General features: G+C 34.8%; 1 pseudogene; it reads right to left on the minus strand.

The window, feature by feature from the left end:
* Positions 1 to 2139: 2139 nt before the first annotated feature.
* LOC103660775 lies at positions 2140 to 8093 on the minus strand (annotated as a pseudogene).
* Between the last annotated feature and the right edge of the window lie 295 nt (positions 8094 to 8388).

Below are 8388 nucleotides of genomic sequence, written 5' to 3' on the forward strand. Positions count from 1 at the left end.
AAGAAATACAAACAAGTATAAGAGAATATTATAAGAAATTATATGTAAACAAATTAGGCAATCTGGAAGAAATGAATAAATTCCTAGAAACATTTCAACTACCAAATCTGAAACAGGAAGAAATAGAAAACCTGAATAGACCCATAACAAGCAAAGAAATTGAAACAGTAACCAAAAATCTCCCAACACAAAGAGTCCAGGGCCAAGTGTCTTCCCAGGGGAATTCTATCAAACATTGAAAGAAGAATTAATACCTATTCTTCTCAAAATGTTCCAAAAAATAGAAATGGAAGAAAAATTCCAAATTCATTCTATGAGGTCAGCATCACCTCAATCCCAAAACCAGACAAAGACCCCACTAAAAAGAATTACAGACCAATATCCCTGATGAACACGGATGCCAAAATTCTCACCAAAATACTAGCCAATAGGATCCAATAGTACATTAAAAGGATTATTCACCACAACCAAGAAGGATTTATTCCTGGGCTGCAAAGTTGGTTCAATATCTGCAAGTCAATCAATGAGATACTACACGTTAATAGAAGAAAGCACAAGTACCATGTGATCCTCTCAATAGATGCAGAAAAAACATTTGACAAAATACAACATCCTTTCTTCATAAAAACCCTCCACCATGTAAGGATAGAGGATACATACCTCAATATCGTAAAAGCCATATGCAAAAGCCCCATAGCAGATATCAACAGGAAAAGAACTGAGAGCTTTTACTCTAAAGTCAGTCTCTCTCTCACCACTGTTTATCAACATAGTACTGGAAATCCTAGTCTCAGCAATCAGACAACAAAAAGAAATAAAAGGCATCTGAATCAGCAAAAAAGTCAAACTCTCACTCTTCACAGATGACATGATCTCTTATGTGGAAAACCCGAAAGACTGCACGCCAAAATTGCTAGAACTTACATAGCAATTCAGCAACATGGCAGGATATAAAATCAACACACAGAAATCAGTCATAGCTCTATACATTAACAATGTGACTGAAGAAAGAGAAATTAAGCAATAAATTCCATTTACAATTGCGCCAAAACCCATAAGATGCCTGGGAATAAATCTAACCAAAGAGGTAAAGGATCTGTACTCTGATAACTATAGAACACTTGAAAGAAATTGAGGAAGACACAAAGAAATGGAAAAATGTTCCATTCTCATGGATTGGAAGAACAAATACTGTTAAAATGTCTATGCTACCAAACACAATCTACATGTTCAATTCAATCACTATCAAAATACCATCCACATTTTTCACAGGGGTGGAACAGGTAATCCTAAAACTTGTATGGAACTAGAAAAGATCCTGAGTAGCCAAAGGAAGGTTTAAAAAGAAAACCAAAGCTGGAGGCATCACAATTTCTGGACTTCAAGTTCTATTATGAAGCTATAATCATCAAGACAATATGGTACTGGCACAAAAACAGACACATAGATCAATGGAGAATAGAGAACCCAGAAATAGACCCTCACTCTATGGTCAACTAATCTTCAACAAAGTAGGAAAGAATATCCAATGGAAAAAAGACAATCTCTTCAATAAATGATGTTGGGAAAATTGGACAGCCACATGCAGAAGAATGAAAGTGGACCATCTTCTTACACCATACACAAAAATAGACTCAAAATGGATGAAAGACCTAAATGGGAGACAGGAATCCATCAAAATCCTAGAGGAGAATACAGGCAGCAACTTCTGTGACCTGGGCCACAGCATCTTCTTGCTATACAGTCTCCAAAGCAAAGGAAACAAAGCAAAAATGAACTATTGGGACTTTATCAGGATACAAAGCTTTTGTACACCAAAAGAAATAATCATCAAAACTAAAAGTCAACCTATGGAATGGTTGATAGAAGATATTTGCAAATGTCTTAGCAGACAAACCTAGAGAGTGGAGTGGAGGGCGAGAGCTGTTACTACCACTGCATCTATGCAACTATTCCACCAAGGCTAATTTATTTATTTATTTTTCACCACCAGCAGCCCCTTTAAAAAAATGTGGAAGGTTGCATGTGGGGGAAAGATTGGTGAGTGAAATATAACCATCTATAACCACAAAAAAACTCTACATGTCTAGTGCCTGGAAGAAGGGAGGGCAGGCAGGACAGTGGTGGGCAGGGACAGCCCTATTTGTAGAGGATATCCTAGTGTACAGGCTGACAGAGGAGGTACACTTTGAGTTTGGAGCCCTTGGGAAAGATGTGTGGGCTGGTGGTTCTGCCCTTGGCCTGGTCCACATACTCCACTTGGATGGAGACACTGAGGTCCTAGACCAGTGCAATGACGTGAATGTGGTCACTCTCCTTGCACATGGGCTCCACCTCTTGCTGAAAGAACTCCTTGACCCTCCCACCCACCCGCCTCCATGAAGTGCTGGAAGAACTTGTTTTCCTGCTACAGGTAGCCTGAGGTGAGCAGCCACAGGTACACCACCTGGTAGTCTGAGGTGCTCTGGTCATTGAAGGAGGCCAGCAGGTTGGCTACGGAGGCCTACTTCTCCACCTGCTGGATCAGGTGCATGAAACTGTTGTGGAAATCCTCAACTGTGAACTTGGTGAAGCCCTGGGACAACCAGGTCATCTCTGCTCTTGGCAGACACTGCCTTAAATCGCTGCAATTCCTTGCTGTCATCCAGCAGTGCTTCCAAGTGGGAGAACCCGAAAGCTCAGTAGAAGCAGTTTCAGTCAGGCCTGATCTTGCGAATGTACCAGTACTTTTTGTAGAGGTCCTTGATCTTCTGTCAATAGATGTTGTTTTTTATGAACTTATCAAGCTCAACATCCAAAAAACAAAATAAAACCAAATCCAGTCAAGAAATGGGCAGAAAACATGAACAGACATTTCTCCAAAGAAGACAAATGGCCAACAGACACATGAAAAAATGCTCAACATCACTTGGGATCTGGGAAATACAAATCAAAAGCAATGAGATACCACCTCACACCAGTCAGAAAGCCTAAAATTAACAACTCAGGAAACAACAGATACTGGAGAGGATGCAGAGAAAGGGGAACCCTCTTACACTGTTGGTTGGAGGCAAACTGGTGCAGCCACTCTGGAAAACAGTATAGAGGTTCCTCAAAAAGTTAAAAATAGCAATTGCATGATTAGGCATTTATTCAAATGATACAAACATAGTGATTTGAAGGAGCACTTGCACCTCAACACTTATAGCAGCAACATCCACAACAGCCAAAATAAGGAAAGAGCTGAGATGTCTATGGACGGATGAATGGATAAAGAAGATGTGCTATGTGTGTACATATATATCTGCTTGTCCCTCTTTCCCCCCTTCTGCCCTTCCCCCCACCTGCTCGCACGCATGCTCTCTCTCTGAAATAAATAAATAAATAATAAATAAATAAAATCTTTAAAAAATTTCATCCAGTTTTATTTATTTTATTTTATTTTTTATTTAAGTTCAGTTAGCCAATATATAGTACATCATTAGTTTTTGATATAATGTTCAATGATTTGTTAGTTGGATATAACACCCAGTGCTCATCACATCATGTGCCCTCCTTAATGCCCATTTCCCAGTTACCCCATTCCCCCACCCAGCTCTCTATCCACAATCCTGTTTGTTTCCTGGAGTCAAGAGTCTCTCATGGTTTGTCTGCCTCTCTGATTTCTTCCCATTCAGTTTTACCCCAAATTCATATCTAATTCTTAAAACTTGCCTCTGCCAAAGACACATACAGATACACATTCTGCTTACTCAAACTTGTTCTTTCAATATCTGAGGTAAGGAAGAGGATGTGATATGTTTTTCTATTCCACTTCCCTTCCCTCTTGTAATGAAGGTGTTGTAATTGATCTGCTTCTTGTCTAGTACTACTTCATACAGTTTTAAGATAAACTCCTCTGGAATTGGAAGCTTGGAGGCAGGTGAGAGGAAAATACATGGGTCTTTCACTGAAAGTTCAGTTGATTGCTGATTGTATTGCTTCTCTAGTTAATGTTACCAGACGAGGTAGCAGACATAGAAATAGTTTTCTTGGAAAAAGCAGTTGGGTGATTTTTAGAATTCTGACTTTGTATCAAAACTTTCCAGCATCCTCTGAGTCAGGACACTGGCAGTACACTTTTCTCTAGTTTCCTTGCACAGCTGCAAACAAGATAGCTCAAGTCCAAATGGAAAATTAACATATATAACACACATAATTTCTATGCCAAAAGATAATTTTATAAACTACTGCATTGCCACACTTTTTCTTCATTTTTAAAAATGTCTTTTCATATTGCTCAAGTAAGTATTAGATATTAGCCAAATTAGCTGTCCCCGAAAAATTCCAGGTGAGAAAAAATATGTTCATCTTTGATTTTTACTACCATTGGCAGTCTCTACAAGAAGTTTTCTTGAACTCTCCCTAATTTGCCCCAGCCTGAGATAGACAAAGAGGAGGGGGTGCTGGTGCAGAGTACTCCCTTTAAGGGCCACAACTCAAGATTCTTTTTCAGGCTTTTGTTTGAGTAATGCTATGGTTATCAGACAGCGTGTAATCACCCATGAATGGTAATAAAGGGAGGTGACTGCAACCAATATTTTGCAGCTCCTATTATATATCTTTCATTATAAAAGGAATCATTTAAAACTTCATTTTTCTCAGGTTTAGGCCACAATACACAATTGTAGGGCAAGAAAAATAATCCCTCTTCACATTATCTTACATATGAATACCAATGGTGACATGTGAGATTATTTTATGTGATACAGATGTGCATTTTAAAAATTTGTAATGATGATATATCCACTCTAACACATATTAAAATAAATATAACTGATATAGAAAACATAATTTCATAAACACCAAAGTTTAGAATGAATCTTTTAAAAAAATCCAGTTTTAAAAGAGTATTAAGAAAGTATTAGAAAATGTAGTAATTAAATGTTACAGGATTTATAAGGGTGACATGTGAATAAGTGAAGGCCAATATCCCACAAGTGCTTGTAATGTAAATCCAAAAATACTTTATTATTTCCATTATAGAAAAAAGCCACTCAATCCACCAGATTTTTTATCAGGCAAATCAGAAACATATTATCTAAAAAAAGGCATTGTATATGCATCCTTATTTTTTCATGAGAATAGAGTGGTAATTTCTGGTAATTCATATGCTTCAGTACATCCAAATAAGACTAAACAGAGGTTTTCTCCTACAAATAAATCATAACAGAGATGGAATGTAAAATATTATTTTTATCTTCCAAAAATTTTAATTAGAAAAATATCAAATAGTTATTATAGATTATGACCAATAACTCAAAGCTCAATAAGGTGGTATCATTTTATTTTATAGAGATTATAGTGCACTTATAAATATTACTTAAAAGGCAGTCATTGGGATATCTTTAATATGAAAAGCATATCCTGACACTCTCAAAATACAAACATAAATAAAATAGGGTCTTTGCCATCAAAAGTGTTTACATATCTCCTTTAAAAAGAAACCAACCAACCAAAACAAACAAACAAACAAACAAACAAAAAATGTGTTTTCAATCATACAAGGAAAAAATGAACGTTAAAAATTTATATAAAGGAAAAAAGTTTAGGTAAAGGAAAGAAGGGTGGGGTTACAGAGGGCTTTTTGAAACTGAAATGAACACATGGTACATTAATACTATTACATATTTTGTATTTACCTTTCATTCTGAGAGAGTGATCAACATGACAGACACCTCTCTTGTATCTAAACACAAGTGATGTAAAAGAATCTAAGGAGCTATAAGACCACTGGCTTCAGAAATTCAAATAGATGTAGCACAAAAAGAAAATATTAGACTGGTTATTCCTATATCAGAACCAGTGGATAAGCAGGAGAGGTTCATGACCATCTTTAATATTAGTAGATCTGTCCAGAAACATAAAATTCTGCTTTGGAACAGTAATCAATTCTCTACCTAAAAGAGATTTAAATGGAAAATGGATGATCACAGAAGCATAGGCACAATGTTGCTAAGATGATTTAGGCGTCAGATAAGAGTGTGGTCTTAATGGCCTCTAAAACTCTATCCAAATATTTGGTACTATATTTCACTAGTACAGTAGATAAAATAAATTAAAATATTTGCACCTGGAGTTCTTGTATGCATTTGTCTCTGAAATGTAGATTGGTATAAATATCACAGCCTAACAGTGCCAAAACAGCATACATATTCCATGTGATCAGGAAAATATGGTTTATGAAGCAATCATTCAACTATTTGGCTGCATACCTATATATGAATATTCATTCCAATTTAATCATAAACCTTGATAAATCTAAGATTGAGTAATAAATGCAAAATTTCCATGAAGAATGTGAAGTTGTTGTACAATGTGTGACAGATTTTGTTGAAATATCATAAAGAAAAATCATGTTACAAGCCATTTTTGAGTTTTGTAAACCTGAGGAAGGAAACCTTTCTGCCAAAGGCATCTGACCTCAATGAATCTGAAATGTAATTTTAAAATAAATTTACTGCAGCCAAAGGAGAACATGATTGATGTCAGGGTACAAACCATGTGACATATAAAAATAAGGAATAAAGATGCCAGATTATTCTGAAGTATTAAAATAATAATCTTATGTGAACAACTTCCATGAGAAAGTAAACTTAGATTAATACTTTGGAAATGAATAGAAGTGGATTGGGCACTGGTTCAGCCTTGTGATGGGGACTACATTGAAAACAGACATTTATAATGTCAGAAATGAGTTCCCCAAGCTCTGATTTGTCATAACGCATTAAAAGACCATGCTTAAAATTTATCAGAAGTACAATGGATTTAACCGTTGTGTGGAAGGGTATTCTAGAAAGGAAAAATTTGTAAATAAGAAATTCATCTCTCTCTTAAATCTCACAGAGTTAGAGACTGAAGAATTCACTAATTTGGTTTCTTACCTTCTCTCTTCTTTGGTTATACAATTTTACATCTGCTTGGAAATCTATTTAAGTTATTAGTATACACTGAGCAGGCACTCAATAAATATTTATTGTAAAAACAATTGAATGGATGAATAAATGAATCATTAAACTATATATATATATTTTTTAATTTAAGATATTGATGTTCTGTATTTTGCAAAGATTTCAAGTGGTTATTTTATTTTCATTTAATTAAATGTATTTTATCTTTATTTTCATTAAGTTAAATTTATTTGGAATCAATGTGGTTCATATCAGTAACTATTAGAATAGTCATAAATCTGTGAAATTTTTTGAAACTATAATTTATTACTAACGTTAGTACACATTAGTGCTCTGTAATAGCACCAAGAATGGTCTATCAAGTATACTTACTAAAACATTGAACTGTTACATATTTCTGTAATAAGTTTTATTGAACACTTATTTACTGCAAGATGCCATAGCATTAACTATGAAAGTTATGAGAGATCAAGACAAACTTCCATTCTCTACTTAGGGAACGAAGACTTTATAACACAAACAAAAATATTTTAAACATGGCAATATATTTTAAATTTCTACTGTGTATATTGTGCAAAAGTGACTACCTACCTTTTCCAAAACTCTCATAGACAAGAGGATACTATAATCCCTCTATGCTATGGACCCCAAGAGATCCTACCATTGCTTTCTGCCCATCTAAATTTTTCCAATGCTGGTTAGTACTCTGCTATTCTAAACAGATAATCTAGCATCCCCTATTTTTTATTTTTATTTTATTTATTTTATTTTATTTTATTTTTTTCACTAAAAGATTTATTTGTCTTCATGAAAACAGCTTTGTCCTTAAAACTACTTTGCATACTCTTCTCCTATAGATGCTGCATAGATATTGGTATCATTTTTTCCAAATTATTATCCCTTCATCTTTCTAAAACAGAATCAATTAAAGAGAAAGAAGGATGGGAATGAGATACAGAGAAACAGAGACATAGACAGAGAGTCAAAATAAATAATGAATGTAGGTAGATTTTAATTCCATCATAGTGATGACTTCTAAATCCCCCAGATAATTCATCTGGCCTCCTAGAATTATTTTTCTTTAACCTACTCAACTTTGTTTCTTCCACACTGTTCTAGAACTATGAACATAACCTTTCCGTCATCAGAACAGAACTGTACCATCATTGTCATTCTAGTATAGGAAAAAAATCTTATATCTGTCATAAATCCTATCATCATAATTATCTGTTCAACTACTCTGCTGAATAAGTATGTAAACTGATTTCATTTTTCTTTTTTGGATATATACCCAGAAACGGGATTGCTGGGTCATATGATAGTTCTATTTTTTAATTTTTTGAGGAAACTTCATACTGTTGTGTTTTTTTTTTTTTAAACTGGTTATACCAATGCTACTGACAACGTGCAAGGAGTCTCTTTTCTCCACATCTTTGCTAACATTTGTTTTATATATATC

Source organism: Ursus maritimus, unplaced genomic scaffold (assembly GCF_017311325.1).
Source record: "Ursus maritimus isolate PB19 unplaced genomic scaffold, ASM1731132v1 scaffold_16, whole genome shotgun sequence".
Taxonomy (NCBI): domain Eukaryota; kingdom Metazoa; phylum Chordata; class Mammalia; order Carnivora; family Ursidae; genus Ursus; species Ursus maritimus.